At 33.5% G+C, this 17,558-nt stretch overlaps 1 protein-coding gene and 1 long non-coding RNA gene across 2 annotated transcripts in view; one reads left to right on the forward strand and one right to left on the reverse strand.

Moving 5' to 3' along the window:
* LOC119638830 overlaps positions 1-9,788 on the reverse strand; it is a 44,169-nt gene extending 34,381 nt beyond the window's left edge. Inside the window, exon 1 of the mRNA XM_038035911.1 lies at positions 9,459-9,788. The gene's annotated coding sequence lies outside the window, so the exon portion shown is untranslated. The remainder of the gene's footprint in view (positions 1-9,458) is intronic.
* Positions 1-17,558, forward strand: part of LOC119638897 — a 222,355-nt gene that overhangs the window by 42,715 nt on the left and 162,082 nt on the right. The window lies entirely within an intron of this gene.

Genomic DNA, 17,558 nt, shown 5'->3' on the forward strand with positions numbered 1-17,558 from the left:
AAATTAGCTCTATAATAGGGGAGTCTCTACTTGAACAAAGTTAGGCATAATCTGCCAATTAAAATATATATACAAATCCTAACTAACGGATAGACATTAGAGTGTACAAGTGAAGCGATTCAAAGTTATCATATTAGTCCTCCTTATAATTTATAAAGATCAAATTCCCAGTGAGCAATGCCGCTACTGAATATAATCTATGCATATGCAATGCGAGATCATGACATTTAAAATGCCCATGAAAGTTGATGGTGGATCGCAATAAGAAAGCAAATAAATAACTACTACGCAACCCGTGCTAGCGAGTTTATAGAAGAGATTTATCGCAATTATTTCAATGTAAGAAAGCAAACTATTGTTATAGTTTGGATCAATGATTTTTTGTTTTTTTTTTTTTAAGACAGATTTTGAAGCAGATCATCACAAAATGCGATTGCAATTCACTAAACATGTGTGTTTTACCGTTAAGAATTCTCGTGTATTTTTTTTTCTCAATCATTTTTTTTTTTTTTTTTTTTTTTTTATATTTTTAAATACTTTTTCTTTTTCCTTTTTGTTTTTTTTTTTTTTTTTTTTTTTTTTTGGAAAAAATAAAAAAACGTGTCGATAAGTGAGTCCAATATATATATACATATATATATCTATAAAGTAGTATCAATAATCTTTTGACATTTTGAAGTTGACAAGAGAGAAAGAAATAAACATAAAAAAAAAAAAAAAAAGAAAAGAAAACTTTTTTTTTTAACTTCAAATTAACCTGGATATGGAGGTAACATGGAATGGAAACGATAAGCTTTACGTATGTAAGGCTTCACAATAAACTCTAAACAACAACAGGCAACAATCATCCAATAAACAAGCACTTATTCAACCAAGTAACAGGGAATGGCAACGAATTGCAATGGTCTGAAATGAGTATTAAGTGGATATAAAGTCAACCTCGACATCTTTGTCATACACAATACTCGATTCATGTATGAATGTACAGATGTATGTAACAAACAATATATATAAACTTAAGTGAGCGAGTGATTGAATGCGGCATGCAATTGCACTAACAACAAAAACAACATTGACGACAAAGCGACACGACAACATTTTGCACGTCAGTCATACAAAATGTATTAAAAAAAATAAAAAAAAAAAAAAAAAATAAGAAAATAAATAAAAACGAAAAAAAAACGTTTCTAGAAAGAAAGAGAAAACTTTCATAACACACAGGCACACACACATACACACACACATACACACACACATACACACACATAAACATATAACAAACGACAAGTATAAACAATTCGGGGCGTTATACACTTTGTCTGAATGTAGCTTTTTTTCCTTGTTTTTGCCTTTTTGAACAGTAAGAGAGACAGGGCATACAACTATGTTTTCGGTGAGGCACACAAAACACAAAACTGTTAACTGACATAAGCTCTCATATAAAGTGTGCACGTGTATGTGTCAGTGTTTGTACGAAACAAATAACTGACATCAAACTGACACCAGTAGGTGCAGAGTGCAGTTTTCTTAAGCCTATACAAGCTCTCCCCGTTTCTTTTTTTTGTAAGTAACATGTATATATGTATTGTATGCACAATTTTCATAATAAGTATACATGTGACACGAGGACGTATTGAGTGAATAAGATTGATTTCGTTTCACAATGCTTTTGATGTAACAAAACAACAACATGACATGGCCCCGGAAAATGGTGGCCTGTCATGAAGATTCTGAAGACTGATGAGAAATAGAAAAGCATATACATATATAAAGCATATGTGTGTATGTGTGTAAATATATGTGTGTTTACGATTTAATATAAAAGTTTACTATATCAGATTACAGTTCAGTCATACAGAATCTTCTTCAATTTTCTGCTTAATATTGCTTGCAGATGCCTCTGAACCTATCATAACTTTCACGCATTTTTTCATGAAATCTTCCTAAGCACTCTTTATATAGTATATTTACCTCCAATCCTATCTGTCCTTATTACAAGCTACATAAATATGAAATCGAGATTTGCCCATAGACGGCCCTATCTAACATGTAAAGCATATACATGCCTATATGGCACCTGAACATCTGGCAATAATAAGCAGCCGTAATGTCAGCACATATTGCAACGTAAAAATACTTTTCTGATAACGAAAATGCCCAGTTTTGTGCAGACAGCATGTGTTCGCAGCGAGATGATATGTTGTGTTTGGTGGGGCCAAAAAGGTGTGGCCTGTTAAAGTTTGATGAAGTTTGATGAAGTTAACACTAAACTCTAGCAACAACAATTAACGGTTCGGTATTCAAAAAGGAATCGAAATAACCGGCAAAAGGCAACACAAGGTCACTTTTTTAATTTAACAGGTGTCACGATGCATTAGAAGCACTCACCCGGGCAGTGCTGGCCCATACGGCTCATTCACTAAATTCGAATCCTTTCGATTACCACGTGTATACATCGCTAGGACAGGCGCTTGCTGAGGACTGCCATAGTTCTTGCGAAAATATACGAAAATGGGTCGATGGGTGGCTTACTTCAAAGCAGGAACAGTTTCTTTCTCATTTTGTAATTTTCGCAAGATAAACGTCTTTTTTTATTCAAAAATTCCGGATTCATATTTAGATACGAATATGGCTTGCATTAGAATTTTAAAATATTGGTAACATATAGAAATGCCTTACTAATCCTATAAACCATACGCATACTATTAACCTATATATATATTTACCCTTTACGATTCCAACCTTCAATTATATTTTTACCCAGAAGATGACTTATGATGGGATTCGTGTCCAATTACCAGAAAACTGTATATAATCAATCGATTAAATGCAGAACAGTCACAGGTCGCGGTCACGCCCGATCCCATTTTGCCCATTTTTTCTTGCTAATCTTCTTTCTTCATGTCTGCTTATTTATGTGTGTGTTTATACTGATAACAGTTACCATGTGCTAAAGGCGGACAAAACTAAGACTTTATCACGAAGATATCGTGCAGTCTTCAAATAGGCTGAGTGATATCGGCAAACTAAAATAAAAACGGTACAGCAGACGAATTAAAATTGAATGAAAGTGCCGAAGGATCTAATAATATAGAGCGGGAAAGAGCTATAATATGAACCAAAGATGAATTGAAAAACGAAACGAAACACAAAAAGACGGATTATTTGAAAAAAAAACGTCGTCTCTCCAGTGCAGCGGCGATAGTCATGTAATCACAGAATCCAAATTCTATTTGAAAAATAATGAAATGAAATGTTTGTAGATGAAGACCAGGTCACAAAAAGTCCGCTTGACGCCATAATAATTAAATCGTTGCTATAACACAAAAACTATGGAAGCATGGACTAATCAAACAAAAAAAAAAAAAAACCCAGAAAATTATATTCGATAACTAAGTTTTCTTACTCCATAGTATTCGGTCTGGCGCGGCTGATTGTTTCTATTTTCAGAATGAAAGTAGAAATTAATACGTGGTATGTATTGAAGTTTATGAGTAACAAGCAAACAACGTGGACGCCAAAAGAGTTCACTTTTCGTTTTTGTTATAGAGGTGTGTGGGCGTGTTGCAGGCGCGTTCTTTGAAATGCTTCGAAAGACACAGATACGTACGGTTGTGCAGGCGGACAGATGGACAGATTAACGCACGTATACGCTTAGGTGCGATTCAGATTTTGAAAGTGGCAAAGAATTTTTATAGTTAACAGGGGTTTCGAAGCTTGCTTCCGTGCATTAAAAACGTTTTGAAAACGAATGGAATTATGACACGCTTTTGTTGAGCTACTAGAGCATTGCCCACTGGCCTGAGAGTATACGTTCACGTATACGCGTTTCTATATATATATCTGTTATATTTTATGAGCAATGAGCGAGCGAAACACCAAATTTCGTTTTCGAAAAACAGAGATGTCCTCTCCTTAACACAATACTGCAAGCCGATCTTATCCCACAGATATTACAAAGACGGACAGACACACTGACGGACATGCTTAAATCGGTTTAGCATTTAATGCTGGTCAAGAATATATATATTTTGTACACAATTTTATGCATCTTGTGCTTCTTGATTGTCGTAAGAGACTTTAGCTTATAGACAGCTCACGTAGTGCACTTAATCAAACCAATATATTATGTGGGCAAAATATCCGTGTTTTCACTCGACACCAAAGCGGGGTAATCTTGAGCAACTCAGCGATGGCCTGCGTTCGACGCGATTACATGAAGATAGTAAGGATTTTTTATTAACTAAGGATGTATTGTAATGCCATAGATATATAATAAACTCTGGTCATCTCTGCTATCAAGTTTTACGTCAATTTCCGCTGCAGTCAGTAAACTATTGAATCATGGCTTTTGTAAAATTAGCGGTTTTTTCACTTTATTGAAATTTCTGGATTATTGCGGAGATGTTCGCTCACGTTAAGCGGTTAAATTTGATCTTCAAAAAGCATGTAAGTCAAGCGAAAGCATTCCATTTCGCCAATAGTTAAGCATATGTCTACTTAGAAGGATGGAAGGAATTTTAGGATTTTACGTAAGTACAAAATGTATTTCCATAATTTTCGCTTGCACTTATCTTTATTTCGTTAGAAAAGTGAAAAGTAAAACGAAAGGAAATACACATCTGTGTACTATATATATATATATACACATAAGGAATATTATAAAACTATATAAATTTATAACAAAAGCATGGGAACGAAAGCGATTGGTTGTCATTTTGTCAACAAATTGCAACGAAAAGTTGAAGCAGTCCGACTATTTGCACATGTTTACATACACATATACATTTGTTTAAATGTTAAGTGAGTCGGTGTGTCTGTGCTGGCAATTACAAAACATTCAAAACGTACTTATATATGCATATACATAGATACATATATATATATATATATATATATATATGTGTGTGTACGTAGGTAAACGACGTTATGCCTGAAAACATAACGTATGATTATAAGCATGGGAAAGAATTCAAAGTGAAGCCATAAGACAGAAAAAACAGACAGACAGACAGACAAACAGACAGACAGAGGGGACAGTTAGATAGACGGTTGCACATGTGAAGCTTGCTGTAGATAGCTAGCTGTTAAGAACCACACATTTACAACTGCGACACTGCGGCAAACACTCCAACAACTTACAAAAATTTTACAATAACCCAAACTATTGGAGGAGTGTAAAAGAATGATAAGAAAAAGCAAAAACAACATTAACAATAATATATATATATATATATATATATATATATATATATATATAAACATATATGTATTGCAAATACCTGGCACAAGTGCTCCCCAATGCAGGTAGAGTATGAAAATCATAAATGCTTGCTGCTAAATACATATACATAACATATAGATATATATGGCGGTGTATGAATTTACTTGTTTTGGTCAAGCAGTCAGCCTTAGCGGCAACTTCAACACGCATCGACTAAAAAGAGTTTCAGGCTAAGACATATAGTACATGTTCATATACATACATATATATACATATATATACATATATATATATATTTATAAACATTAATAGCAACAATTACATTATTGGAGAGTAAAGTATGGTTTCTTGTTTGCTATAACATTTGTATAGCATTCGAAAGGTACAAAAATGTTATTGTATATGCAGTAAGTGAGAGTGTTTCGAAATGATTCGAGAAGAAATTTGAATACTCTTTCAGGTGACTTTTATAACTTTGGAATTTTCATTGAAGAAAAGTTGACGATAACAAAGCGAGTTATTATGAATATTTACAAGTTCTACCCGGCGGTTAAACCATATCTCCATTATAGCTCAACTACTGCAGATATAAATTAATTTTTTCCTCCTAATGTCTTAAATATTAGAATTTTAATTACTTTTCAAAATCTTCTCTCAATCTTGCACAATACAACGTTCCCGAACCACATGCAATCGAATGACGCGAATAAATGGAATCGTCTGTCCAAGGAGCAATTCAATCGCATCTTAATTATCGTTGATTTACATTAAATACATATGTATACATATACATATATATATGTATGCATATATATAATTCCATCTTCCTGCTGCTAAGATTTACGCAGAAATCTCAGCCCGTATACCATTGCATGGGCTTTTGTCCTTAAATAAGTTAACTATTAATAAATGAAAGAGCAATAAATAGAATGAATTCATTATTTGAAAGCAAAAAAAGCTAATCGCGCCTTGAAAAAATGAATCCAATCGAAAAAAGAATTATGAGAGAAGAGCATGAAATTACTTTTGTATACCAAAATTTACTATCATTTCTTGCTCGATTGCTAACCGTATGTAAAACTTAATATAACTTTGTTCAAATTGATCTCTACATTGTTATTATTATTATTATAAAAATCACTTTTATGCCAAGTTGAAAATGATCATCGTCATCGTCATCGTCGTTATCATTACTTCAACTACAGAATCATAAAACTTGGTAAAAGAAAAGCTAGCCCGTTGGGTCATTTCAGTGTATATCAGTTTATTATTATTATTATTATTGTTGTTGTTGTTGTTGTTATTGTTGTTGTTGTGTGTGTTAAAAGGCCTCTTTAAAAACAATAGGCGAGTCATGTGTCACTTAAATGTCTTGTCTTTAATGTTTAAATTCATTGCTGGCAGTTGTTTTTAAATGCTGGCTTCATGTGCTAAACAAAGGAAACTAAAAGTAAACTCTCGGCGCGTTAGATACCACCAAAAGGGCGTTGAATTCATTTTTGATTGAAGTCTCTGACAAAATCGAAACAAACGGACAACATTAACATCAACTTTGATTTAGTTAATTTGCTAATATCCAATAATTGCAAAACTTCGGGCTCGATTTGAGATCAATCAATTACATGCAACGCGGTCTGATCAAAACTAGTATCATTTATTAGTCAATATACATGGGTGTGTTAAGTTTGTGTGGATATATACAGTGCAGTGTCCAGAAGGGCCCATAAGATAAGATCCATCTCTCATTAAATCAGTCGATTCCGAAACACTTTTTGTAACCTTTTCCGAATTGATCTAAGCTTGTCTGTCCTTCTTTCTTTCGGCTAATTTTCTCATATTCAACCTAAAGGCGGCAATTTTTGAGATAATGTAATAAAATTTATTACACAGACATGTTATGGCCCAAGGACGAACGCAATTCAAACTGATCTGGACCGAAACACTTCTCCGAGCACTTCGTATAGAAGACTTTATTTGAAAAATATATGCTGGTGTAGGCACGTGGTCTCCCATAATCTTTTTTCCAGTCTTTTTTTAAATGCTTCTTCATTTTTCCGATATTTCTAAGATATCTCTCACTATTTTTCTTGTTTTTTAGAAGACAAACTCCCGTAATTTGAATTTCGTTAAGCTATAATAAGGGTAATGATGGCACCCATCCACAAATAAGTGAGCATTTCTCTGTCAGAGGAATATATAAACCGTTAAGATGAATATGTGGTAAAACTTTACATTATATATCTTACATAAACGTCATTAGATGATTGATCCAATCCGATTAATATGCAGCATTGACATTATCATTTTTTTTACAAAGAACGAAAGACTTGCTCTAATCTCTAAGATCCAAGATTAACGGCATTTTGTCTTTCAATTTCAGAAATTCTTGCAAAATCTCACCCATTTCTTTGACTTAAACTTTGAATTGAACTTTTTGCTTGACTTTTAACCTAGAGTTAACCTGCAGTTTCTATTCAACTTGTAAGATTATTTTACCCGACACGTGGCAAAAGCCAACACAATACTATACCAAACATGTACCGAAGCTTCAATCTCATTTTCCTTATTAGATTGTTAGATATTTTTTCTTTTTTTAAATTTTCTCCCATGATTTGATTCAAGAAAGAGGGGCTTTTATCGACAAAAAAGCGGAGAAATAGTTGAGTACACAACAAGGTTCTCCTTTTTCCTATTTTCTATTCCAAAACATTCGCATCGCGTTTATCGATTATCAAACGAAATGGCGAGACATTCGCAACTCACTTCAATAAATTTCGAAATGTTTCGAAGGTTGCCGTCAATATTTGATCTTTTAACAACTCCGTCAATGGTGATTTGTGAGGTGTTGTTCTTCAGTAATAAATTTCGATAAGTTGGCCAGATCCACGTTTATGATTTAGCTTGAAAGCAACCCTTCGAAATTAAGTAAACTATCTTTTTAAACATATCCTGTTACAGTTGTGTTGTCCTTTTATGGATCATAGTTCATCATCGTCTTTTTCCCTTTTTTTTTTTTTTTTTTTGTTAATTATAAAATGTGGCATGTCTGGGGTAATTTCAGTGATTTCGGTGATTTTGTGAAATCATTACATATGAAATTTCTGCCGCTTACTTGACGTTTCAGTCAATTTAATAATTAACTTCTTGTTCTTCTTACTCCTATTTTTTTCAAGATATTCAGCAGAGTCAACAACAGGCTTCTGTCAGCGCCTTTACCTTAACCTTAGCAACACTCAGCGATTAGTTTAGGCTATTGCTTATTGCTTGACTCTATTGATGTCAATAAACTTACGATTCCCCGGTGAACAATGATAGTACGAAGAATTTTTGAAATGAACAAAAAAGAAAGAAATGTATTCACGATCTAAAGAACAAACAACTATCTCTACTATTTCGTTTAGATAGATATGTTATCCCTTGTTTGGCGTTTTGATACAATTCCTACAGTTGCTTGCTTGAACACTTTGAACATTTGAAGAAACAAACGAATGTACAGGAACGTTGCGCTATGGATGGACCGATGAATTTCCATGACTTTAACTGAAATTACGAAAATGCCTGTAATCAGTGCCATCATTTTAACGCGAACAGACTGTCAGTTTGCGACTTTTCGTTATCCATTTTGCATATTAACACGAAGCACAATGAATTGTATATTTAATTATTTAATATTTATATGAAATTAAAATGTAATCAAAATGTATTTTAAAATGTGCTGTAAACTTACGCTACTTGTGTGAATAAGGCAAATACCTGTGCAGTGAAAAGTGCATACTTCAGTCCTCTATTGTAAACTGGGGAAATGTTTTTATTGTCACGCAGTATTCTTTCTTAAAGGTAATCTATCTATCTATAATATATTGAGTTGAAAAAAAAAAAAAGGAAGCAAAAAACAAAAGGCAATCTGAGCATATTTCAAAATCGATTGCATGAACGACAACGAATATGTATTATTTTTGCTATTACAAAGGCTCAATATTATCTAGACGATCTCATACATAATTATTACCTCTCTCTCTTTCTCTCTCTCTCTCTATCTCTCTCTCTCTCTCTCTCTCTCTCTCTCTCTCTCTCTCTCTCTCTATCTCTATCTATCTATCTATCTATCTCTCTCTATCTATCTATCTCTCTCTCTCTCTATCTATCTCTCTCTTTCGCTTTCTCCTTACCCCTTCTTAGCTTTATGCCTAACGTAACATTCTTCATTATTGGTTAATTTCAATTTCTTACTTACCTTAATAACAACAATAGCAAGAACAGCAATTGTTATAACAATTTCTTGCTTGAAATTCGGTAATCGTTTTCAATTTCATTTTTCACGATTTTACTGTTAAATCGTAAACGCCAACAACAATTTCTTTCTTTTTTTTTTGTTTTTTTTGTTTTTTTTACCGCAAGCATCATTATTAACATGATGATGGTGATAATGATGAAGTGTACACAAAAAGTGTTTCTCTTTTCTTTAACTACTTTTAGGCAATTGTTTTTGTAATTTAATGTAATTACTTTGTGACTTATGAATGTTTTCCTTGATATGAACGGCTTAGTATAAAAAAAAAAAAAAAAAAAAAAAAAAGCATGAAAGAAAGAAACAAAAGTTTTCTTTAACCAGCCTTAACAACTATAACAACTAACACCGGGGTCTTTCTTTTTTGCTCTGCTCTGCTCTGTTTCTGCGTTTCTGCTGCTCTGATTGCATTTCGTGTATGTTGCATGTTGTCTGCCAACAACATGCAACACTTTAATGCAGCATCTTGACCTTGTGTCTTGCTATAAAATAAAACAAAGTCATATTATAGTTTATGATGTTGCGTTTTTTCTTTTTCTTTTATTTTTATTTTTACTTTTTTTTTTTTTTCATAGTTTAGTTATCGCCTTTTTATTTATTTATTTTTTTTTTTTTTTCTTCTTTTAATGTATTTTTTGTTTTTAAGTTTTTATAAATTTTTTCACTACCAAATAACGCGAATTTTGCAATTTGTGTATAATAGAATCTTGTTTTTTTTTTTTTTTTTTTTTTTTTTTTTTTTTTCTTCATTTCATGCGGTTGTTCTGGTTATTACTATGTTGTTTATGTTGTACTCAAATGTTGAGTGTGAATACGGTTGAAAAAATAGTTAAAAAATATGAAACCTCATTATAATTGGATTTATAAAGAGTATTCATTTTAAGACTTGCAACTATTATTTTATAAAAATCGTTACATATTAATTACAGAGTTAGAGATTAAAACATTCTCTCTCTTATGTTTTTTTCTTTCGCCCCAACTAAACACTGTCAGAGGTTCAATACCTAAATCCAATACCAATTTGCTCTTTTCTTTCTAATTAATTACTACTCTACTGATTATGGAGGAAAATGTGGTATACGAGAACACTGCCAACAGTTTTAAAGGAAGAAAATTGCCTAGCAGTGGAAAGTAAGGTACGTAGGTAGGTTGGTAGCTTTCTTATGTCGTTCAATATGTATTGAAAATTCAGTAGCCACAGATATTGAGTCCTGCCGATGACCACCATCGAAGAAGGCGAAAATACTAGAACTGATCTTTCATTTGTAACGTCCGGAAATGCTCACGAAATGATGTTGAATGATAAAGTACCATACAGATGTTTTCGCATAACCTAAGACTTTGAATTGAGTGGGTCATATTGCTCTATCTGTCTGTCCGTCCTTCACCCTATGTCTCACCTATTGTTGACCGCAAAGATGAGGATAGAAAACTGAAATTTGGCAGAATCGTAGATTGTGTAAAAAACTTCCCGCCTAAACCCGCCTAAAATCGCGTTCACAATAACCGAAACAGCGTGCTTGTGATCCATAATAACAGGTCGTCTGAAATTAGGTGGCTACGTTTACAAGGTACAAACAAATTAAGATAGTTCGCCTGCATGCATGTTCATAACAGACAAAACAGCAGACCATACGGCCTTTTAAACATATCCCTCTGAAATTCATCCGAAAGATACACAAATATCTTTTCACGGTGATGGACATCAAAGGTAAGCCCTAAAATGAGTATAAGACTTTCATTTGCTTATTATATTATTTTGTGAAAAGGCGAAAGATACTGATTGCAGTGCATATTGTGAACAGTCACGGTGGCTTGGGAATTACTGCTAGTCGGAGTGACGTCGATTTAATAGATGAGATTTAGAAACTAGTAGGTTTACGCCATTAAGATGAAAATGAAGAATAGATATTCCGCAGGATTGCGCCGGTCATCAAATTTTTTTAAAAAAGTTCAGGAATAGTTGAAGTAGTTTCCACATTATATGCACGGGGAAAAAATCAGTAGTAGTTAAAACCTCTTTTCTCAATGCGCGTTCTTTTACAAAATACATTCTCATAAAAATTTCATAATTACGATGTGTAAGATATCACTGCCAATAAGAAAAAGATGCTCGAAATTTGTTACATAAACATGATACGTAAACGCTCAATAGACATGATTCGTTGCAATTAGACGCTTGCCACCTAGAGCAGACATCCAAAATACTTATTATAATTGCTTAAGAATTCGGGGTAGTGAAGGTAGTGCCGTCGCTTTTACTGTTAGTAAAATTTCAAGTTCATTTTTAACGTCCACGGCTTCCTAATATGCTCTTAGACATTATAAATCGGATTGATAAAAGTTCGACAACTGAGACTTTCAAGCAAGTATTCACAAGCGTTATCTTTCATTCCGCCAAAATAAATCGTCAAAACTTCGTTTTGTATATCTCGCTTACACTCTTCACTGTCGCCACAGTTGAACATGACGGATGAAAAATTTTTGTATGTAAATTTCATTGCAGACTGGATAATGGATATATTCACAGTTTTTTATGCGACAAATATTTCAAGTTTTTTTTTTTTTTATTTGATTTTCATTGCGTTGCTTAAGTATAGTTGCATACGTTATTGTGTCAGGTATATGTAAAAACAAAATTTTAGTTTCTTTTTTTCAGCAGCTTAAAATTAAAAGCAACAGCAGCATTACAAAATAATCGTCAACGCCATGATATAATTGTACATCATTTTTTTTTTTTTTTTTTTTTTTTTTTTTTGTACGTTTTTCTTATGTATTCAGCTTTCAACGTATATATGTGTGCCACTAACTATACATTGAGATCTACATATGTACAGAAAGCATAATACATTCATAAATTGCATGACATACTACAACTACTTATGTGCCAAATGGATTTTATCCAATATATGCATGCCATGAATTCTGCATCATAATCGGGGAACCATATCAATCTAAATCTGTTCCGCAATCTTTTTCTTACTGATGTCGCAGACGTAAAGGAGTATAGTATGTATTGTATGAAACGAGAGTATAACTGAAAAAGGGCAGCTTCACATAATAACAACATATCGATGCATACAAATGAATACGTCCGTCTGTATGTCTTTCTGCTTGTCAGAGAGAAGAAAAGCAAAAACTTGATCGTGTTGAAGATCAAAAGTTTTTAGCATATAAATATCGAGATGATGGCACTAAAAGCTGATGATATGATGATCTTAAGCCAGATGACGACGACGACGACGATGACGATGACGATGAAGATGATAATGATGATGATGATGATGATGATGAAATTGAAAACAGTCAGTATGAGGGGAAAATGAAGAATGAAACAATGAGTAAAATTGTTTTTTGCTTTTTGTTTTTTTCTGTTTTATATTTTTTTCTTTTCTAGCTTTGAGTACATGGGCAATGCTTCTTAGCCAGGCTCTACAGTTGTATGTAAATGTTTGCTAAGTCTTAATAGTTATGATGAGGGTCGTGTTTTCTGTTGTAAACGCAGTTGTTTGACAAGCCGGAAATTATATAAAATTACTTACATATACACACGTGTATATACACACAGATAAACGCACACATAAACTCACTTAATAATATAATGCGTGTTCGCGTGAATAAATGCAATTGTGCGACAAACATGTCACTGTTGAGACGTCGTTTACCGAGCCTTTCAGTCACTACATAATAACATCAACTTGATTTCAGTCTCGTGTTGTTGCTTTCCCCCCCCTCGTTCTTTTTTTTTTTTTTTTTTTTTTGTTATTTTGCTTACGTGAAATATTTCATTATTATTCCTTGCATGTTATCCTTAACGACATATTCATATGTATCGGTGAGTGCGTGTAACTATTATGGAGTAGTATTCGCCTATTGTTTTTGCTGTTGTTGTTATTGTTTTTATTGTTTTTACTTTTGTTATTGGATCGTGTATGTATCATCATTGACAATGATTACCTTGTGTCATTTTAATTGGCGAAAAGTCGACATAAATTACAGACCTTTGGTCAATGCAATCAATGCAGGTAATGCATGTCCTTGTCTGTCGGTCTGAAATGCGTTAGGTTATCATGGGTAAAACCTATTAAGAGTTTGCCATACAAGTGATTCAATTGACAAAATGACAGTAATTAAATTTAATGGATCAAAAACATATGCAGTAGTTTTACTGCTCATAACCTATATACCGCTTCTCTCTCTAAATGGGGTAGATTTAATTTTGTTCATATGTTTGTAACATTGAAATAGTAAATGAACTAAAACGGCTTCACCATTTTGTTTTACGACATATCCAAAAGCTCCGTACAGTGAAAAGGAATAATCAACATTGAGGGAAAAGCCGGAATGACAAAGAATGGAGCTCAATACAGAGTATAGACTTGATACAAAGAGCTTGCTACTGCGAGAGTAATGACAATGTTGGCTAGCGTTGTATTTGTTGTGAAAATACATATCATATAGTGTTGCGAAGATCGAATTGAATTATTTAGCCAGAACCTTAACGTTCCCGTCTCTACAAGGTTTACACGGACTGCAGCTTTTCGATGAGAAATAGAGAAAACGATGCAAGAGGCTTCTGAGATTCTATGGACAGTGATTGACACGTTCACTTTCATAAAACGCGATGAAGACTGAAAGCAACAAATACACATCAGCGTCATGACCGCAACGATACTGACAGATCTGTATCTAGCGTTACATAAAACCAATACGAAATAATATATATATCGATAAGAGTAGTAGTAGTAGTAGTAGTAGTAGTAGGTGCTGTGAAAAGTTGGAAGACCAAACTTTATGTAACTTTCAGACCAAATAAAAACACGAATATTGAACACGAAATATTGAGACGAAATAAGTGAAGGAACAAGAACTAAACATATCCACCATCTTATGCTTCTACTTTGCACAGACATGTTACAATTTCGATGATCCTCATAAACGCGCAATTGAAGCATGAAGGACAAATCGATTCATTTCATGTTCGAGGTGGGTGACCCTTTAATCCAAAAACTCTTGTAGACTTTAATGCTTCTTTCAATAAATTTGTTTAAAGGGAGCAATTCAGCTAAGATATCATTTAAGAAGGTAGGGCGCGAGGTCTACAGAAAAAGCGAAACAATTTATTTACCCATTTCAATGATGTCACTGATCGAAAGACATAACTTTACTTAACGTAATAGGATAAAAGTAAATCGGTTAAAACTTTACTCATGTTGTGCCTCAAGTAATTGTCAAGTAATTTTGTTGCTCTCAGACATTCTTGTAATTGTTATTATTTATTAACTTTTTTAAAAGAAATACATTAGGCAGCAATCAAAAGATAGCCATTAATTATTCGTGCACTTCGCAAAAGACGAGGGAATATGAGCAATAGCATGTGAAGAAATGATTCTTTTCAAAAGAATACTGGAGTAGTCCAAGTATGCACTGTGCGGTGCCATGTCAATATCGAAGAGGGCACTCAGTTAGAGAGGAATTTGGTATGCCTTAACCGTAGAGACCGGTAGAAATTCAATTTCGAAATAAAACTTGTAATAACAACAGATAAGAGAAAAGAGAGGAAAAAAACCGACCGTCCTCTTAACAGCTTCGAAAACATCCAGATAATTCTGGTGGTTAGTTAAACTAACCTTACTGTAATTGCACAATATATATATATAAGCTCAATAAAGGGCCAAGACCACGAACAAATGAATAAGTGAAGGCGAATTCTTCTAAAATCGGACATCTCACGTATACTGTTATGCAAGAAAGAATTGCAAAATTTAAAGCCTTAGTGGCAGAAATTTGTAAGATGGACTCAATTAGGATATGAACCAGTTTTTTATTTTATAAGCCACGTTAAGGAACGTCTTCTGTACATATGAACGCGGTGATGGTTGCGTAGGACTATAGGCACAGAGGAGAATGAAAAGGCAGTAGCATTAGTGAATGCTTGATTTGAGAGTGCGAACCGCTGCACATGAATTGCTCCAAAGGCAGACAGTGCTGTTAGAACACGAAGAGTCGCGATAGTGTGTTCTGCGGTATACGAACAAGTCCAGAACGAACGGATGAGAACACTGAAAAAGCTAAGTAGTGCTGTTATACGACTTGATTAGATGCGTAGAATACTTGCCTAGGAGGTAATTTATATACATACATTAGCACAGCACACGCCGGGTGCTTCGAGGCGATTGGTTTCTTATGGAAAATCACTATATAGAGCATTGACTCTAGAGAGATGATAAACATCTTGTCCCAATGCCCAAGGTATGCGGTGAGGGGACGGCACATTTTTACAGTTTGATTTGTGAACAGAAACCGATTAAGGGAAAATTGTCAAATGCGAAAACGAAGATTATTTTTGACCTATTGAATGAGTGTCTGCTGCTTTCTCTGCTGAGTTTATAGGACTCAAAATGTTACATGTTTAGAGCAATGTATAAGAAAGGAAGGAAATGGAACAATCACTTTTAATATCTTCTCCGTATAACCTTTTATTACCATCTATCCAAAGAAGCGACATATTGGAATTCATTTCTGTCGCTTTTCTTAAGCTTAAGTTTATTGTTGAGTAGAACTAACGCTTCCTGAATCATTATAACGTGTTTCGTTGAATAGATAAATAGTAGCGTCTGTTGAGTTTTAACCAATGTACAAAAATTGAAACGATCAAAACAAAAAAGTCAATCTATTAAACGTATCTGGAAGGTTGTCTTGCGAGCATTTTTCGGATGCGTCAATGGCAATTTCTGCACCTTACACCACCTGTAATATAAGAATATATAAAGTTTTTGCTAATGCATGCTACGCCTAAAATTGATTGATTCAGAATCACTTATGACTCAAACTAAGCTTGCCTATCGGTCTGTCCGTCTTGTTTCTTGGCTTTAACCTACAGGCTGACATTTTTGATATATTTTGATGAAATTTTGGTATACTGGCGTACTTTGGCCCAAAGACGAACACTAATGGAAAATGTTCGGATCGTACCGCTTCTTCAACCACTTCCCTTATAACAACTTATTTTGGAAGATCGCTATATACGAAAAGATTGCAAATATTCAAAATTTGTCGAAAAAACTCGCTCGGTAATAATATTCGAACATTCGAAACTGTTAAGCCAAATTTGATTCGGTTTAAGCAATTTTTTGAATCCTAAAAATTGAATCTTTCTATAGTAGAGAGAGATGTGTAATTTTTAATATTTCATGATGAAAATTAGTTGATAATAGTAAATTGATATAGAAATCAATGTTACCGAATTTGGACGTAGATCAACCGCATATAAAAAAGTTCGCCTAATATGCGGGCTTTCATGGAAAGTATAGAGTGAAGTAAGAGTGAAAAATTGTATTAAGCGAACTGATGTAGGATATCCAATGAACGACCTTGCCCGTTTATAAATGTTCTTACTTGTTTTCTTTTTATGTATTTAGAAAAAGAAACCTGTGTTAAGTGAGCATAAAGAGCGGTAATATCTCTTAAGGGAATTTTCCGGCTTAACAAATTTATTGCTTATAAACGATGCTTAGGGTAATTGTAAACTTTTTGACAGATAATGGACTCTGCAGGTGTATTGGAAAGTACAAAACCGAAAGTAAGACCGAGCCGAAAACTCTTGAAAGGCATTTCAACGAATTGTACAGTTGGGAGAATTGTTTACCGGCAAACGATGTTAAGAATATTTGAAATTAACAATCTCTTCTAGCTGGGAAGTGAAAAGCATTGCATATGAATTGAAAACTAGAAGTCGTACTTTCTATTAAAGGAGTTATGCGAATTGTTTAGCCGTTGAAATCATTCTTTTCAGAATTTTCTGATATTTTAAAGCAATTAGGGAATTCTCTCTCTTCTATGCAAGCTTTTTAAATGAAAAATACTTCAAGCAACAGCTAACAAACGGATCAACAATAACACCAACAATAACGACAATTTCAAATCATAATTAACACAATTTAATATTTACCAGCAATTATATTAATTCTTATATAAATTAAACATGAACGTAGTATATATGACCTTTTCTTTTTTTTTTTTTTTTTTTTTTTTTTTTTTTTTTGG

Source organism: Glossina fuscipes, unplaced genomic scaffold, assembly GCF_014805625.2.
Source record: "Glossina fuscipes isolate IAEA_lab_2018 unplaced genomic scaffold, Yale_Gfus_2 0, whole genome shotgun sequence".
Classification (NCBI taxonomy): Eukaryota; Metazoa; Arthropoda; class Insecta; order Diptera; family Glossinidae; genus Glossina; species Glossina fuscipes.